This window comes from Dermochelys coriacea, chromosome 1, assembly GCF_009764565.3.
Source record: "Dermochelys coriacea isolate rDerCor1 chromosome 1, rDerCor1.pri.v4, whole genome shotgun sequence".
In the NCBI taxonomy this organism is placed as follows: domain Eukaryota; kingdom Metazoa; phylum Chordata; order Testudines; family Dermochelyidae; genus Dermochelys; species Dermochelys coriacea.
In genome coordinates, this window is record NC_050068.2 from 44,596,342 (window position 1) to 44,616,077 (window position 19,736).

The window sequence follows — 19,736 nt, forward strand, 5'->3', positions numbered from 1 at the left end:
GAACTGCCCCTCCCCTGCCTGCCCCTCCGTCACCCCCCCAAGCTTCTACCTCTGCTGCCGAACCATCTGCCACCATCCCCACTGGGGCACTAGCAGCGACGGGCACCGGGGTGACCTCCACTGCTGCCACATCTCTCACCTCTTCAGATTTGGGGGGAGCCCCCCCAGCAGGCTGGAAGGGCCAGGGGAAGAAGAAGGGGAAGGGCCCTGCTAAAAAGACCAGGCCCTCCATGGCAGGGGCTGCCCCCAATGCCCCGGCCCCACCGCCGGCTGGGGCGTCCCTCCCCGCTGTTTCCTCCACCAGCTCTGCGGGGGTCCCTCCCCCGACCCCCAGGGCGTACGCCCAGGTGGCAGCAGCTCCCCCGCCTGCCGCTACGTCATTTCTCCAGCCCACCGCCTCCACTACCATCTATAGCGGCTGGGGCCCCTTTCCCACCATGACCAGGAAGCACGGCGTCCGTTGCCTCCTGGTGCCCGCCTCGCCCCACGTGGAGACCTACATGTGGGCATTGGCGAGGGTGGTGGGGCCCACGGCCATTGTGGAGGCCTCCAAAATGTATGGCAAGGTCGTCTTCCTCTTAACATCAGAGGCTACTGCCCGGGAGGCGGTGGAGAAGGGCCTGGCAGTAGGGGGCGTGTTTGTCCCCTTAGAGCCGCTAGAGGACCTGGGCATCCGCCTGGTCCTGACCTCCGTCCCTCCCTTTCTCCCCAATGCCGCCCTGTTACCCGCCCTCTCTACCTTGGGGAAGCCCATCTCTGTCATCAGCCCTCTCTTGTTGGGCTGCAAAGACCCCGCCCTCCGTCACGTCCTCTCGTTCCGCCGGCAAGTGCAGCTTCAACTGCCGCCGGCGGCGCGTGACGGAGAGGCGCTGGAGGGGTCTTTCCTAGTCCCCTACCAGGGGGCCCATTACCGGGTGCATTATTCCACGGGGGAAGCCCAGTGCTACCTCTGCCAGGCGATGGTGCACGTCCGGAGGGACTGTCCCTTGGCCCGGCAAGGAGGGGCATCCGGGACCCCCAAGCCCCTGCAGGGCACCGGCCCTGTCATCGCCGGTGCCCCTGGCTGCCCGGCGCCTGAAACCACCCCTCCTCCTTCCCAGTCCACCATTGCTCCCACTCGGGGCCAAGGGGCACCTTCCCAACTATGCCCAGACGAGCGGGAGAGCCCCGCCCCCGCTGCTTCCAATCTGGCGCGGCCTGTGGAGGAGGGTGAGGCAGGGACCCCGCCGGGCATGGGAGAGGGCCTGCCCCAAGGGGAATGTGCTGCCCCACCATTATCCCCTCGAGTCCTTGAGCCATCACCTCTGCCCCCTGACACAACCCCTGCTAACCAGCCCCCAGATGATGCCATGGAGGGCTGGGCCCTAGTCCAGGGGAAGCAGGGCAAGCAGAAGGTTCGAGCTCCGCTCCTTCCATCTGATGCGGAGGCCCCCCGGAAGACCAGGAAGGGGGGCACCGCTGCCGAGCCTTCCGCTCTACCCAAGGGTGTGTTCCATCCACCAGTGCCGGCTGGGGATGATGTGGCAGCACTGGAAGGCAGTATCTCCCCTCCATGGGAGTCCCTCCCCTCTGAGGCCCCCAAGGCGCCATCTGGAACCTCAGTGTGCCCCGAGGCAACCGTCGCGTCAGGTGCGACTGCGGAGCATCCCGGGGTGGCAGAAAAGGATTTCCCGTCCATATATGAGGAGATCGAGGCCCTGGGTCTGACCCCGGTTACCCAGGGGGAGGACGACCCTATGCCAGTGGGCCTCGATCTGGGCGATTTCACTACACCCCTCTTTCCCCATGTTCCCTCCCCCTAACCGTTGTTTCCGCCCCCACCTTCGAGGAGCCCCTGGACTCCTCCATCAACCCGGCTGCAGATGTCACCCCGCTGAGAGCCGCCGAGCCAGTTGAGGCGACGGCCAGTGCCACGCGGCTGGAACCTGAGCCACCAGGGGCACCCCTCGTTGGTGAGGAGCATTCGACCTCCTTCCCAGGAGAGGGCCCTAAAGAAGAGAGTCCATCTCCTGATGCCGTGGCTGCCAAATCCACAAGAGAGCTTGCGCCCGGCATCACTGAGAGCCCTCTCCCCACCCAGAATCTCACTTCTAACTCTGCCCCTACCCCTGTCCCTATCCCGGCCACCTCTCGAGATGTTATTGCCACCCCTGGGGCTGTCTCCTTCCCTTTTCCAACAGATGACTCCCAGGGAGCGGCCTTTGTGTTTACCTGTCCCGACCCACCAGGGGCTGCTATTCTCCCTCCGCCGCCCCCTATCGCTAGCCGACAGAGGGATGCGGTGATAGAGCAGTTGGAACGGAAGGTCTTAGAGCTGGAGAGGCCTCTGGCCACCAGCCCCGAGGATCCACCCCTCTGCGGAGCGTGCCGGGAGGAGCTCCGGACCATCGATGACCATCGGGCCCGGGGTGCCTTTGTTCGATCCCACATCCGTCTCCTTTGGGAGATGGATCGCGGCTCCCGCTTCTTCTACTCCCTGGAGAAAGAGTGAAGCTAAGAAACATATCATCTGCCTACTGGCAGAAGAAGGCACCCCCCTCACGGATCCGGTGGATATGTGCGGGAGGGTGAGAGCCTTCTACACAAGCCTTTTCTCCCCGGATCTGACCGATCCTAACGCTTGCAGAGTGCTCTTGGAGGAGCTCCCGACGGTCAGCGGGGGCAACTGAGATCGGCTAGTGCTGCCTCTCACTCTGGCCGAGTTCTCGGAAGCCCTCCGTCGCATGCCCACCAATAAATCTCCGGGCATGGACGGGCTGACCGTGGAGTTCTACCTCATGTTCTGGGACGTCCTGGGCCCAGACGTAGTCACCGTCTGGGCCGAGTCTTTGCAGAGCGGGGTCCTCCCTCTTTCGTGTAGGCGAGCCGTGCTGGCCTTATTGCCAGAAGGGGGGACCTCTGCGATTTATGAAATTGGTGTCCCATCTCGCTCCTCAGCACGGACTACAAAGTCGTGGCAAAAGCCATCTCCCTGCAGCTAGGGTCCGTGCTGGCGGACGTGGTCCACCCAGACTAGACCTACACCGTCCTGGGCCGCAGCATCTTCGACAACTTATATCTGGTCTGGGACCCTTTGGAACTCAGGTGTAGGGATGGTCTGTCGTTCACCCTCCTGTCCTTAGATCAGGAGAAGGCGTTCGACAGGGTGGATCACGGGTATCTCCTGAGCACTCTGCAAGCGTTTGGCTTCGGACCCCAGTTTGTGGGTTTTCTCTGGGCGCTGTATGCCTCCGCAGAGTGTTTGGTCAGGCTCAACTGGACCCTAACCGAACCGGTCAGCTTCGGGCGAGGAGTACGGCAGGGGTGCCCCCTCTCGGGCCAGCTGTACGCTCTGGCGATCGAGCCCTTCCTCTGTCTCCCTCCGAAGGAGGTTGACAGGGTTGGTGCTGCGGGAGCCGGAGCTGCGGCTGGTCCTGTCGGCGCCGATGACATTCTCCTTGTGGTCCAGGACCCGGGCGACTTGGCGCGGGTGGAGGCTTGCCAGGCCATCTATTCGGCAGCCTCCTCCGCGTGGGTCAACTGGGTCAAGAGCTCTGGCTTGGTGGTAGGGGAGTGGCGGCAGGCGAGCTCCCTCCCACCCACGCTTCAGGCCATCTGGTGGAGCACGGGTCCGCTGCTCTATCTCGGCGTTTACCTTTCTGCCACACATCCCTCTCCACCGGAGAACTGGCAGAATTTAGAGGGCAGGGTGATAGAGCGGCTCCGGAAATGGACAGGACTACTCCGGTGCCTCTCCCTTCAAGGGAGAGCGCTGGTGCTTAATCAACTAGTCCTGTCCATGCTCTGGTACCGGCTCAACACCCTTGTTCCGGCCCTGGGTTTCCTGGCCAACCTCCGGACATCGATTCTGGAGTTCTTTTGGTCAGGACTGCACTGGGTCCCTGCAGGGGTTCTCCATCTACTTCTGGAGGAGGGAGGGCAGGGCCTGAAATGTCTGCTTACTCAGGTCCATGTCTTCCGCCTCCAGGCCCTGCAGAGGCTCCTTTATGGTTCAAGTAGTTCGGCGTGGAGCATACTGGCGCACGCCTTCCTTCCGAGGGCTCCGATACAACCGGCAGCTCCTTTATCTCCATCCGAGAGGTCTTCCGCGAGACCTCTCCGGGCTGCCGGTCTTCTACCAGGACCTTCTCCGGACCTGGAAACTTTTTAACGACCAGGTCCGTGGCGGCCACCGAGGGGGCAGATCTCCTCGCGGAGCCCATGGTACACAACCCCCAGCTCTGTGTGCAGGTGGCGGAGTCCTGCTCGGTGCGCCAGAGGTTGGTCCTGGCAGAGGTCACAAAGGTCTGAGACCTCCTGGACTATGACCGGGGAGACTGGCTGGATCCCCTGACGCTCGCTCAGCGCATGGGGCTTTCCAGACCTTGTACTCCTTGGCGCATACTTCAGGAGGTGAAGGCCACTTTGCCGCCCGCTGCTCGGGTTTATCTCGACCGGGTTTTGCATGAGGCCATGCCCCGGCAACCTGCTACCCCAGGCCCGCCGGACCTTTTAATTGGACCCCTGCCCTGTGGACCCAGCCGACCCCTTCACTGGAAGCCGGCTGCACGAGATGCAGCCGGTCTGCTTTCAAACCGCGCCAAGAAAACATCTCTACACGCTCGTGCTCCACACCCTTCATGCCCTCACCCTTGTGTCCCGCCCCGATACAAAATGGCGGGACCTCCTGCCACCTTTGGAGGGTGAGGAACCCCGGTGGGCCAGCCTATATTCCAACTTAGTCACGAGGCCCGCCGGGGATGTCAGTTGGCGGCTCCTTCATGGAGCCGTGAGCACGGGCATGTACTTGGCGCGGTTCAGCTCAATCCCAGACACTTGCCCCTTTTGTGGTGTGAGGGAAACCCTGGCGCATATATAGCTGGAGTGTGCCAGGCTGCAGCCCCTATTCCGGCTCCTCACCAATATTTTATTACATTTTTGGTTGTACTTTTCCCCTTCCCTTCTTATTTATGCACTCTCTATCTGTGGCCCCACAAAGTCACGGCATCTCGGGGTCAGCCTCCTCCTGCCCCTAGCTAAAATGGCCATCTATAAAACCAGATTGAGGAAGTTGGCCGATGGAGTCTCCTGTGACTGTGGGGCCTATTTCCGATCCTCGGTCTCTTCACATATCCGGGCAGAGTTCCTCTGGGCGGCGTCCTCTGACTCCCTTGACGCCTTTGAGGAGCAGTGGGCACTGTCCGGGGTTCTCTGCTCAGTGTCCCCTTCCGGTTCCCTTCGTTTGACACTTTGACCACACTCCTGTCCCTGTTATTTCATTAGTTGTCCTCTGAAATTAATTGGAATCTAGGTCCTATGGATCCCCCTTTTAGGCTGGGGGGGATCCTTTAGCAGTGGATGGGCTTCGCCCGCCCACTTCCCGGATCCCAAAAGGACTACTCTTCTATAGCCATCTGGCCTTGCCCCATCACATATCCCTCCCCCCCCCCACTCAATACCATAGAGTTGTGCAGCTTGGGATGCCAGGCAGTATGCTTGTGACAGACCATCAGCGTTGCCATGGTGGCATCCAGCCCTGTACCGTATGTTGAACTGGAATGATTGGAGGGATAAGAACCGCCTGGTGACCCTTGCATTCTTTTTCTTATTCCGCTGTATCTACTGGAGGGGTGCATGATCCGTCACAAGAGTAAATTGCCGGCCTAAGAGGTAATAACGCAGTGTCTCCATAGCCCATTTGACAGCAAGGCATTCTCTCTCAACTACTGCATATTTCTTTTCTCTTGGGGAAAAACTTTCTGCTTAGGTAGAGGATTGGGTGTTCCTCTTCTCCCACCATTTGCGACAGAACTGCTCCCAACCCCACCTCGGAAGCGTCTGTTTGTAAAACAAATTCCCTGTTAAAGTCTGGGGCTATGAGTACAGGGTCATTACAGAGGGCCGTCCAAAGGTCTGTAAATGCCCCCTCTGCTGCATCGGTCCACTTTACCATGTCTGGACGTCAGGCCTTCACCAGGTCCATTAGGGGACTTGCCCTAGTGGCGAAGTGGGAAATAAACAGTCGGTAGAAGCCTACCACGCCTAGGAACGCACGGACCTGTTTCTTTCGGGTTGGCCGGGGCCAGTTTTGAATTGTCTCTAGCTTATTCGTTTGTTGTTTCACTATGCCCCTTCCCACAATATATCCCAGGTACCTAGCCTCTGCTAGCCTTATGGCGCATTTAGTGGGATTAGCAGTGAGGCCAGCCCGTCTTAAGGTGCGCAGTACTGCTTCAACTTTCTCCAAGTGGGTTCCCCAGTCTGGCGTACGGATGATGACATCATCTAGGTATGCAGCTGCATAACTAGTATGGGGGTGCAGCAGCTTATCCATGAGGTGCTGGAATGTGGCTGGGGCCCCATGTAGCCCAAAAGGGAGGATGGTGTACTGGAATAGCCCATCTGGGGTGGAGAATGCTATCTTTTCTTTAGCTTCTTTGGTCAGAGAAATCTGCCAGTACCCTTTTGTCAGATCCAGTGTAATCAAGAATCGGGCACTACCCAGTCAGTCAACCAGTTCGTCGATGCGTAGTATGGCGTATGCATCAAACTGGGATATTTCAGTCGGCGAAAGTCATTACAGAATGTCATGGTACCGTCAGGTTTAGGCACTAGAACAATTGGACTGGACCACTGGCTGTAAGATTCTTCAATAACCCCCAATTCTAACATTTTCTTCGGCCTTGATTTCCTCTCTTTTGGCTGCTGGGATTCAGTAGGGTTTCAATGTTACTTTGGCTCCGGGGATCATGCGGATATGGTGATAGGTCTCAGTCATCCGCCCTGGTTTTGTAGAGAACACATCTCTGTTGCGATTAATCATGTCGGTTGCCTTGATCTTTTGGATCGGTGTCAAGTCGGATGATATCCTCACTTGCTCGTGTAAGTTATCCTCCTGGGGAAGGATCTCCTGCAGGACTAAGCATGTCTCTCGATCGTACCAAGGTTTTAGAAGATTGATGTGGTAAATTTGCTCCGATTTCCGGCAGTCTGGCTGCTGCACCTTATAGTTCATCTCTCCCCTGGCTTCAATTATTTCGTAGGGTCCCTGCCACTGGGCCAACAGTTTACTTTCTGCTGTGGTCACCAGTACCATCACCCGATCCCCTGGTTGGAACCGTCAAAGCTTCGCTTGGTGGTTATAATGGGTTCATTGGGTCTCCTGTGCTCTCTCCAAGTGTTCCTGTACAATGGGCATAACTTGGGCTATCCTATCTCTCATCTGCAGTACGTGCTCAACTATGTTCCTTCTGGGATTTGGCTCCTCTTCCCAGGCTTCTCTGGCTATATCCAATATGCCCTGAGGGTGGCGCCCATATAGTAGTTCGAATGGAGAGAAACCTGTGTAGGCTTGCGGAACCTCCTGGATGGCGAACATGAGGAAAGGCAATAGGGTATCCCAATCTTTCCCATCCCAGCTCACCACTTTCCTGATCATGGCCTTGAGGGTCCTATTGAACCTTTCCACAAGGCAATCTGTTTGTGGGTGGTATACAGAGGACCATAGGGCTTGTACATAGAATCATAGAATATCAGGGTTGGAAGGGACCCCAGAAGGTCATCTAGTCCAACCCCCTGCTCAAAGCAGGACCAAGTCCCAGTTAAATCATCCCAGCCAGGGCTTTGTCAAGCCTGACCTTAAAAACCTCTAAGGAAGGAGATTCTACCACCTCCCTAGGTAACGCATTCCAGTGTTTCACCACCCTCTTAGTGAAAAAGTTTTTCCTAATATCCAATCTAAACCTCCCCCATTGCAACTTGAGACCATGGAGCAATGAACAGAGATCTTTCATCAACTTGGACATGAAAGGTGTCCCTTGATCAGTCAATATCTCCTTGGGTAGCCCAACCCAGGAAAAGATCTGTACTAGCTTCCAAGACAATAGCTAAGGAGCTGTGTTGCGCAGGGGAGCAGCTTCCGGGTACCAGGTTGCATAGTCCAGTACAACAAGCACATGTTGGTGGCCTGAGCTGTCTTCTCTAGGGGCCCTACCAGATCCATGGCTATCTGTTCGAAAGGAACCTCTATTATTGGAAGACGTACCAAAGGAGCCTGCAAGTGTGGGTAACTGACACTCCGGACAAGAGATGCAGTATCACCGGAGATCTTCATGTACTCCTGGCCAGAAGAACCTCCGCAGGATCCATGCCTGGGTTTTCTCTACCCCTAGGTGTCCTCCAAACAGGTGACTGTGGGCAAGACTCAATATGGCTTTTTGATGTTTTCGTGGCACCAGAAGTTGTATCTCTTGCTCTTGCATTTGCACCACGCAGTACAGGAGATCTTTTTTCACTATAAAGTAAGGTCCGGGACCCTGGACCTTCCCATCCACAGGTATCCCATCAATCTCTGCCACCTCTTTCCTGGCGTTATCATATCTGGGGTCCTCTGCCTGGTCCTGCCCAAAAGTCTCTCTCCCGGGACTAACCTGCCCAAGCTCACAGAGGCCGGCTTCTGCTTCTGCACCGTCATGGCTGGGGGCAGCTTTTGGCTCACCTTCCGTGGTGAAAGTTTCTCTGTTGGCTGCTCGCGTCCATCTGCCTACTAGGAGGGAGGTCTTCTGGCCCTGGGTCAGGATCCCGGGTTCCCAAGGCCTTCCTCTCCTTTTTTGTCTTCCGGGTCTTTCGGGGGAGGAGAGGGGGGCTGAGAACAGATCCTGAGAAATCTCAGCGAACATCGGAGGTTGACATTCCCCCGGTGAAAAGTCGCTGTCCTCAGGGTCCCCACCTCCCTCCATTCCTTGGGTAGTTGGGTCAGTTCCCTGGCTGTCATCTGTCTTTCTACCAGTGTGATCATCTCGTCGTACGTGGACGGATCATTCTGGCCTACCCATTTGCAGAGATCTGGTGGCAGTCCCCGCATGTAATGGTCTATGACCAGGGTCTCCAAAAATCTCCCCCAGCCTGCACACCTCGGGCTGTAACCACTTCCGTGCGAGGTGTATGAGGTTGACTAGCTGGGACCTCGGGGGTTTGTTCTCCTGGTATTTCCACTCATAGAACCTCTGGGCCCTTACCGCTGCTGTTACCCCTGATCGTGCTAAGATCTCTGCCTTCAGACGGCTATAGTCAGTGGCATCCATGGCAGGCAAGTCAAAGTAGGCCTTCTGGGCCTCTCCACACAAAAAAGGGGCGAGAATGCTGGCCCACTGCTCCTGGGGCCATGCCTCACGCTGAGTAGTCCTTTCGAATGAGAGGAGATACGCCTCTACGTCATCTCCTGATGTCATCTTTGGCAAACAACCAGTGGCCCTCAGGGTTCGTGTCCTGTCGAACCCCCGGGCCTGGGTGGTGAGGATCTTCAGCTGGTCCACCACCTCTCTCAAGAGGGCACGATCTTGGGTTGCCTGGCTCATCAATAATTGATTGGTTTCCTGCTGTAGCTGCATAGACTCCTGTTGTGCCATTGCCTGAACCCGGGTGGCCTCCTGCTGGGCTGCCATGGCTTGTACCAGAGCTCTTACCACCTCCTCCATTGTGGTATAAAGCAAATAAACAAAAACAAAAAAAAATCCAAAACCCCAGTGCACTTTTTTTTTTTTTTAAACCTCTTTCTTCCGCCACACTGTGAACAAAATCCCACTCCTGACACCAGTTGGGACAAAGCTCTGTCCTTGCCTCTGTAGGTCCCGCATTTCCTGGCAGATTTCACTAGTCTCAGAGGCTCACTGTTACCCTCCATGTAACCCTTCTTTCTCTAGAGACAAGGGTCACAGTCTACTGAGCCATTTTCATCATAAGCCAGCAAGGGAAATGAGAAGAAGTTATCCTTCCTTGCACAGTCTGTTGTCTCCCAGTCTCAGTGATTAAACAGGGGGCAAAGGTGGAGGGAAGGGGGAGCCCGGTCCCACCCTCTACTCTGGGCTGCAGCCCAGGGACCCTAATAGTATCAGCTATGGTAGAAACATGACACTTACTACTTGGGCTACTTCCCGCCACAGCAGCCCTCACTTCCTCAAGCTCCCCTTCACCCTTACCTCAGGGCCTCCTTCCTTGTGCCTGATATGGTGTGGACTACTCAGCCTCCCCAACAGCACAACTTTTTCTCACAACTCCTGACATGCACTCCCACCTGACTAACTGGAGCAGCTGCCATTTCACTTATCCTGGTTCCAGGGATTTGTTTAACCTGGAGCTAATATATCCATCTCCCACTACTCTTCCATAGCCATCTAGCCTTGCCCCGTCACAATACCTTTAAGCTTTTGCTAATAGGTTACATAGCTTTAGCAGTATAATGGACAACTTGTTAGATATACTTTATAGGTTAATATTTGGCTATCATATGCCTATGTAGTTTTCTCTGTGATAGAGTTAGGGACCAGCACTAATAGGACTAACCAAACGTACAAATCTGAATATCCCCAACCCAAGAAGTTTGGCTATTACCCAAGCTGCAATGATCAGAAGATTGTGTTTTCTACATGTGCCAAATTTCTATTTATGATCAGGTTGATCATCCTTTTCCACTGTGTGCCCTTCAGTCTTGTGAGATATATCCTAATATTGCTACAGAACCGGCTTATTGTACCTGTGGTACTAGTAGTAATTAGCTTTCCAGACCAATGCCAACTCCAGTTTGCCTCTGATAGGTCCCAAAAGCATTGTATCCGTCAGTAAATGAAACAGACAAAATAAAATAAATCAGTAAGGTGGAGTAAAGCCCTTCTTTTAAATAAATAAATAAATAGTGCAGATCACACGTCTCCCCATTCTCATTTGCACAGAGTCCATCATCTTTTGAGGTCCAAATAGTCCCAAGGCAACTGCAGTGATTGCATTAATAAAAAAAAAAAGACAGCTGCTAAATACTATGTGAAATACTTTCACAATTTACTTTTCCATGTAAGCAGTTTAATAGATGGAGACAAGGAAGGGAAACCAAGCATCTGGAATAGTGGAACCACAGTTTGGGAATCATTGCCCTCTGAAAATTGATTAGGGATATCAGGTTATTGTTTTCATTTTAGCATAAGGGAAACAATTCTTAAGCAGCATATTGTACCTGTTCATTTGGTACAAAATAGTACAGTGTTCACTAAACAATGTGAAGAGAACACAACTTACTTAAATCATTTTGACATCTATAAACACTATTAAAGTAAATTTTGTTATTTAAAAAGTATTAAGAGTCAGGACGCCAGCAGATTTAAGATATTGTCCCATGACTTGGGAGAAGGCCAATTGGCAGGGTTTTGTAGTCACTGCAGAGGTGGAACACAAGGAAGAATACATTTTGAAAGGAAGAAAATAAATACTAACAATTATCTTCACTTACAATCACAAGAGTAATAGATTGTTTTGATAGATTCTGAACTTAATGTGAAAAGTTGTCCTTAAAATTCAGACCCAGTACCCCCCAGAATATACTCAGATCTATGTAGATGCAGAGCCTTAAAAGCTAAGATTGTAAACAGACCATTTCTGCTAAGTCAAAAGGGGCTAAGGTTTGTGCGAGAGCTCTCTTTTTCTATATAGAAAAATACCTTGAGCATGCTGTTGTGCTTTAAGTAGAGTCCGTTAAAAGCAGCGACATACTTCAGGAAGTATGCAATCTTGTGTCTCTGTTCATGTCAGTCTTGCTATGTGTATGGAATTTTCTTCTCTATAATGAAGATATGTTTGTGACCAATGGGAGTTGAATTCAGGTAATGGTGTAGTTGTGTGAACCTAAAATATGGGCAAAAGGAAAGATGGCGTTTTTGCCTGTAGGAATCCACTATAACATGAAGTTTAAAGAAATATATGAACTAAAGTGATAAGCAGGACAGTGGAGGACAACCTGATTTTGCATAGAGTGTGCTGCAATGTGGCCATAAAGTTAGTGCAGGCTAATAGTAGGAGTACAGCTGTTACCCAGCACTTTACTGGTTTGCCAAAGTCTTCCCGTACACAGCCAGTGATGGGAATGCCCAACTAAAAACCTCATTTGCAATCTGAGAATAGCATTTAAACCCATAACCGCTCACTGATTTGACAATTCCCCCATATTCTGCTCCTTTTTTGCCTCACGATATTGAGAAGGGAAAAGACACATAATGGAGTTAACACATTTTTGCTCAGTGAAGACTACTATGTCTAAGGTTTAACCTTGCCTCCCCCCACAGCCTGTGCTTACCCTTGTGCTGGAGTGCAGCAACCTTGCTCATCCTGACACAGCTTCTAATACTTGCAAGATTAAGGCTTGAGTGACAGACTCAACCATTGCAACAATTGTATCCTTCCTACACATGCTTCCCTACTTCTTGTTTTCCTTCTCTCCTTCCTGGATATACTGCTCCCTTGTATATGCTGCCAGACTGCCTCATGCCTCCTGAGAGGCAAGGGGACTGGGACTGACACAGCTACAACTACATTCCATTGCTCTTCTGCAGGTGGCTGGCAGCTCCAGTCCCAATGACTCCAGTCACTGTGGGGACTTCGGTTTCCTCTATTCTTAAGTGACAGCAGTCCGTAATAAAAGATTCAACATTCAACTGCCTCACTTTCACCTTCTTAAACCTCCGGGTCTGGAGACAAAAGTCCACGCAATCTAATCAGCTGTCTTTCTATGGACCTCAGGTGGGCCACAATCCACAGTTCGGGAACTATTGCTGTATCATTTAACAGCCATGACAGGCATTTAGAGCTCAGTGTTTCCTGTTCAGGCTAGGTGAAGCGATCTCTAAGAGATCAGCGTTACTTCTCTTTCACAGATTGCCTCTGTAGATAGAAACTGAGACAGGATGACTAGCTCAACACAGCAATACAAACTCCCCCAGTTGGTATAAAACAAGGGGACGCGAAGTCCGGGGGCTGCAATTTGTTAACTCTCTTATTTATCAGGCATGGAATGGACACGTTTTGATAATGTTCTGTCAAGGGGCACTTTGAATGAACACCCTTAAATAGGTTTCAGAGTAGCAGTCTCTAAGGTGCCATAAGTACTCCTACCCTTAAATAGCACACTTCAAAAAGGTTATAGAAAAATAGTGCAAACAAATGCTATGTGCAAGGCCAAAGACAAGATGTAATATGACAATAAAAGTGGATGACAACAACATGAATTACTGGAAAAAAAACCTCAAAAGCTTTAGCAATAGAACAGAAATCTTGGTACAAAAGTAAAAGGTCTGCTTGGGTGATGGTAAAGCTTTGATGACATTTCAAATTAAAAATAGAGACATCATTCTGCTACTTTGGAAATAGCTGATAGTTGAAATGCCTGATTCCCTATTGTATTTCTTAGGCAGCCTAATTTAACTTTGTGCCAATTTGTGCAATGTTAATTACAATGGACTGGATTATACCTTGAGGCAGCAGTAATCAATAGGTGGACCACAGGCCAAATCTGAACCGCCAGATACTTTTGAATGGTCTTATTTACATATCATTGTTATTTTTCTCTGGAGTTGGGACCTTGACTATACCTTGACCAAGAAATTTGGACCTTGACCAAAAATAATTGACCACCACTGCCTTGAGGAAATGGCTCTGCACTGGGGGCAGTGTGGAACAATGGACGCAACCTGACAGCCACACAAAGCCTCCCAGAGCTGTCAGGGTACAGGAGGAACACAAACAGATACTCTTGAAGGGGTGCAGAATCCTCATCAGTGTGCAGCAGACACATTCTGCTGGCTGGTGCATGGATATCTAGCTAGAGATCTGCCAACTCTCTTCCCCACCCTGCCCCTTTGGGGTACCATGCATCCCTTGGGTAGTAGTTAGAGAACAGCCCCTAGGTGCAACAGCAGCAATGCTGCCCAGCCCTGACCCTACAGTGCTTGAGCATTCTCCTACACAGGGGGAATCTTCCACTGCTTTGGTAATTGATTGTGGGACAACTTTCCACTGGTTGAATGGTATTAAGTTTCCCCACCACTCCTGAGGAGTGTGGCCATGGCCCCTCTGAAGCCTCCTCTACACCTGTGCATTTGACCTCTAAGATGGAGAGAAAGGGCAGAGAGCAAACATTAGTTCATGCACCCTTCATGCTCTGGCATTCTCCGAGAATCTCCATGCAACTCAGTTGACACTGATCAGACTTCCCCACTAGTTTAAATTTAAAATTACTTCTATTCGGGATCCATCCAGTTGGGTACTTTGGCATATTTTAATTAGATTAAAAGGCAGTTTGTCTACTCACTGTTGGGAGTCAAACAACCCTTTGTTCGAGAACTGCAATCTTAATCTTGTCTGACTGCTACTGCATTTGTAACATTGTCATCACTGCAACCTCTAGGTCTATTATTGGTATATTGTATTTTTGTTAAGTGGCAACAGTATGCTTGGCATTGTACAAAACAGAATTATACAGTGCTACCCTCCTCTTACCCCAAGAAATTTATAATCTAAATAGACAGTGCAAATTAGAAGCAAAATTAACTGAGAGCATCTGCTTTTTCTGATGTAATGGGGGTGACTGAATTTTTATATGTATTAGCTTTATCGCCAATTGACTTTCCACACCACATTGTGGGTCATTAGCCTGGCTTAGTCAGGGTCTGACTTTTTGCAAACCCTTAGTTGCATGCAAAGTCATTACCCATTCAAGTAATATTATTGACTTCAAAGAGGAATAACTAGGGGTAACGGGATGTTAAGAAAGGGAAAAATTAGTCCTGAATAAAGATAACCTTCCCAACAGTGAAACAGACTGTGAAAGTCTCCCAAGCAAAGTAATAAAAGCCCCATTACTTAAGACATTTAAAACTAGCCCAGGTAAAGGATGAGAACATCTAGTGTGTAGAAAATAATCCTGCCCTAGCAGAGGGAAGGACTAGATGAGTTAATAGGATTCTCTCTCAACTTCTATAAGTGCCATTCAATGTGGGAGTCTTGTTGGGTATCACTTCACCTGTCTTTATAGACCTCCTTGTCATTCCTCCAGTCCCCTTTCCTACAAAACAGATGGACATATTTTCTGCAGCCAGCAAGGGGAAGAGAACTCAAAGATATGGTATTGGCAAGAGAGAAATACACAATTTTTTTTTAAATCTCATTCTGCAACAAAATGTAAATTGGTTATGCAGTGCGGTGTTTCTGTAATGTGATTATTTCAACAAAGCAAAACAGTTCAATATACTTCCATAATGTATCTCATTCAAAAGTATCAAGGAATGAGTCAATGATTAATTACATAGCTTGTATTTTTTTATACATATATATGCAATACAGCATATACTTATATGGCCATGAGTGGAAGGCTAAAGATAAAATAATAATGGAGACAGGAGCATGAAACAAAACCTTGCATCTCAACACTCCTGAACTCTGGGAACGTATACATCCCAATTAGATCTTAGACCAATCTCCAATTTTATAATAAAATAATAGTATTCATAAATACTTTGCCTTGAGATAGCATTTCATCTGTTTGCCTTGACCTGACATTTGAACAGAGAAGAAAGATTTACACTGTGTGACAAGGCTATACGGTTGTGACAGATCTGGCAATTTCCTGACATAGACAAACCTTGAATTAAGTTTAAGTATCTTAGGAGTTCATTGTACTAACAATGCAAATGTCTATGTATTCTTGTCGGATCGTATTTAACATTTAAAACCATGGGAAGTGTCATGAGCTTCAAAGGACTATTTGAAGCAGTGGGTCAAGACAATGAACTTTAAGTTAAGAAGGTGTCACAGATCCACAGGATCTGTACTATGCTTCAGCTTTTAAATAGTCCCTTAGAGGAACACCTTTGTGTGGCATCCCTCCTTCCCAAGTGGTTTCACTCTTTCTTAAGGATAGGCCATTTGGTCTCAATACTGAGACTGAGGGCTGGTCTACACTACAGAGGGAAGGGGGGGAAGAAATCGATCCAAGTTACGCATCTTCAGCTACATTATTCACAGAGCTGAAGTCGACGTATTTAGATCTACTTACTGCAGTGTCTTCACTGCAGGGTGTCAACAGGAGACGCTCTCCCATCAATTCCCCTTGCGCTTCTCATTGAGATGGAATACTGGAGTCAACGCTAGAGTGATAGGCGGTCGATTTATCGCATCTATACTAGACACGATAAAACAACCCACACTGGATCGATGGCTGGCAGTTAATCCGGCCAGTAGTGTAGACAAGCCTCTCAACTCTAGCCCTCCTGCTTCACATGGTGACTCTTCTCAGCCAGTCCAGCTAAGCTAGGCTCCTGGTCAGAGACTTCTACAATCTTCAGGGACCAAAAATGCTCCTCAGCAAGTATTTTCAGTGACACCAGGATGCCTTTTCAAAGTAGAGTAGGATGTGTGTGTCAATTGGGACACAGCATCAGGAAGTCTTTAGGTAAACAGAGACAAAGGCTAACACATACAGTATTTTATTCTGGCCAAGCCAGTGCAATTAGCCAGCCAAGTTGCTCTGGAATCTATTTCTGGCTCTGGCTCTTCATCTCTATCAGTCCCATGTGAGATCTGCTCTTCCAAAAGCCACTCCTTTCTCTAGCCACCTGACACCTTTCCCCTTTGTTCTTGAGTTGGAGCCCTTGCTCTGCTTCCCTGCCTTTCTCAGCTATTGTTGGTTGCCAGGTATGAACGTCCTGGTTACTGGGGTTCCCATTGTCTTTGCAGATTCTCCATTGATATGGGTCGGTTTCAGCCAGTCCTTTAATGATCCATTCATTCCACCCCAGACAGCTATGTGACCCAACTTATGTCTCTTGTTGTGCCCTAAAAGCAGATTTTGCATTGTTACTCAGTGATTGGAAAATGGCTAAGTAGAGCAGGAAGCTGAAGCACACATACAAATAAAAGATATTACAGAAAATCCACCCTTCATCACAGTACGTTTCCCAGGAAATCTGGGGCGCATTATGCAAACACACTTACTCCGGTTATCCAAGAACTCAGCCTTTTAAAGCTTCACCATGAGAGGGGGACCTATTGTAACAAGTGACCAGCAGGCAGGAGGACAGAAAAAAAAAAGTCTAATGAAGGGACTCTCAGAGTCATGCAGGAAGAGGGGCTTGTTCTGAGCCAAGACAGTTATGAACCTGTGACCACAGGAAACCCTTTGTGTGGGGTCTGAAGGGCCATTCACCAGCCAGAGCCTTTACTGGAGTCAGGGTGATCTCCAGTAAACAATAAAGAATCTATAAGCTAATACGTTCTCTCTTTAATGCTTTCATCCATAGGTAATGGAACAAGGGGTGCTGCGGGTGCTGCCACCCCCTGGCTTGAAGTGGTTTCCATCATATACAGAGTTAACAGTTAGGTTCAGTGGCTCTCCTCACACCCATTATACAAATTCTTCCAGCTTCCCTGCTTTCACCTTAAGAATAAAGGTGCTTGCTTAGAAAGAGCTGTGTAGTTCCTTGACTGTGGGTAATTACACTGTTTATGGTCTCTGAAGAGAAAGCAAAGCACAGATGCTGGCCTGTTTAGGCACTCTCATTTTCTTGGGATATCAGTGTAGGCAGGGAGCTGTGCAACCTGGAATACCCTGGTCAGGAGGAAGAGAAACATGTCTCCACCCAGGAGACACTACAGCTGGGGAGCAGGCAGCCTGACAGTGGATCATAGAGGGGGAGTGCAGATGCTGTTGCCCTGAACTTTGTCACCGTCACAAATGAAACTGGGGGAGGGGGCTGATAAGTTTTACTTTGATCCTTCTCTTGTATTGTAATAGTTGCATCAAACACAACCTATAGGTGGTGAACAGAGACACAAACTTAAAAGGATACTATCAACTTGATTTTTTAAATTTACTACTTTAAAAAAAACCAAACATGTTCTGACAGAGAACCTTCTAGCATTTTAGTTCTACATGTCAGCTTTTGCTGGTTTGTGTCATACCCCTTAATGGTAATACACACACATCCTTTTATGAATTCTTTATGGCTTGGATCAGCAAACTCTTACCTGCTGGCAGATACGAACATGCATAAGGAATTTAATTGAAGCCAGTGCAACTCCTCACATGAATAAAAATGAGAATGTGCACAATTGCTTGCAGGATTGGGGCTTGAGTGCTCCAGTAATTGTGTTATCTATTTCTAGAAATGAAGCATTTCATTTTTAATATTTGCCTCACTTTTTAAAAAGGTCTATTTTAAACCCCTGATTGAAATGAATTATGTTTATAACTTTATATGAAAAATGAAAAAATAAAGTATATGATTTACTCCCAATTACTAAAATAAAAAAAATTTATTGCAATAGATTAAGGCTTTTGACACTGTTCTACATTACATTCTTATAAGCAAGCTAGGGAAATATGGTCTAGATTAGCAGTTCTCAACTGGGGGGGGGTCTGTGAGCCCTTTCAGGGGGGCCACAAGGCCCCAACGCTGAAACCCCAAACTTCAGCATCCCACTGTGGGGTTGAAGCTGGGAGTGGCACAGGGCTGAAACCCCGAGCGCCCCTCTTCTCTCCCCTCCACCCACTCACCCAGCAGCACAGGGCTGAAACCCTGAGCTCCCCCTCCCCACCACTTGCTGAAGCCAGGAGTGGCAGCACTGAAGCCCCAGCAGAATCCCTAGTCCACAGGCAGAATTGAGAGGGCACAAGGGGGTTGCCCCCCAAACTGCAGTGCCTTACCCAGAGTGGGGCAGCTCCACTCTTCTCCCACCTCCTCCTCTCCCTCAGCCCCCACCCTAGGCAGGAACAGGAAGCGAGGGGCAGCTGCTCCTCTGGCTGGTGGTGCCATGTAGTGGGCAGCCATGATATTCCCCCATCTGCTGCTCGTGGCCAGGGTTGCAATTGCTCCTCAGCTCCCAGCCCTCTCTGACTGCTCACGCAGCTGATCAGAGCTGCCCGGGTGGGGACCCAGGCCAGAGCTGGCAGAGCCCTCAGAAAGTAGCCACCAGCACACAACCCCAGACAGGCTGGGTGGCCCTGCTGAGGTGAGCCAGGGGTGGAGATGGCACTTCCTCCCTGGACCCTACTGTGTGGAGCTGGCCTGAGCCCCCCCAAAAATAGAAGTCAAACTATGCCAATACCCAAGGGTTCCCCCCCCAGCCCTGCACCCAGCGTTTTTACAGCATGTTGAGGGGGGGCCCCTTAGGGGAAAAAAAAAGTTGAGAACCCCTGATATACATACAATTACTATAAGGTGGGTGCATAACTGCATTCAAAGAGTAATCATCAACGGTTCACTGTTAAAATGGGAGGGTGTATCTATTGGGATTCCCCCAGGGGTCAGTACTATTCAGTATTTTCAATAGTAATTTGGATAATGGAGTCAAGAGTGTGCTTATAAAACTGGCAGAGGACACAAAGCTGGGAGGAGTTGCAAGCACTTCGGAGGACAGGATTAGAATTCAACATGACCTTGACAAATTGGAGACTTGGTCTGAATTCAACAAAATTAAATTCGATAAAGGATAAATATAAAGTACTTCACTTAGGAAACAAAAAATCAAGTGCACAAAATAAAATGGGGAATAACTGGCTTGGTGGTAGTACTGCTGAAAAGGTTCAGAGGGTTATAGTAGATCTCACTGAACAGAAGTCAACAATGTGATACAGTTGTGAAAAAGGCTAAAATCATTCTGAGGGGTTGTAAAGACTGGGGTCTCCTTCAACACTCTCTTTCAGCTAGACCCAGACTAGTGCCTGCAGAGCCAGCTGCACCCCTGGGGCTCTCTCACAGAATCCAGGGAAGGTAGTTTCCAGTCAGATTAATTGCTGTGGGTTTTATTTCAAACCTTCATAACAGAAGCCAGAATCAACACTTCACAACCTCACCACAGTCTGTATAGGTTAAGTCTCTTTCTCCCAAGTCTGTCCCTCACCCACAAGCTCATCAACCCACCTCAGAGCCTTTTTTGTGATA

General features: G+C 49.9%; 1 long non-coding RNA gene across 1 annotated transcript; it reads left to right on the forward strand.

The window, feature by feature from the left end:
* The first annotated feature begins 10,183 nt into the window (after nt 1–10,183).
* LOC122457910 lies at nt 10,184–13,376 on the forward strand. The gene is made up of 2 exons (XR_006277635.1): nt 10,184–12,870; nt 12,923–13,376. It is a non-coding gene; the product is annotated as an uncharacterized LOC122457910 (long non-coding RNA).
* The last annotated feature ends 6,360 nt before the right edge of the window (nt 13,377–19,736 follow it).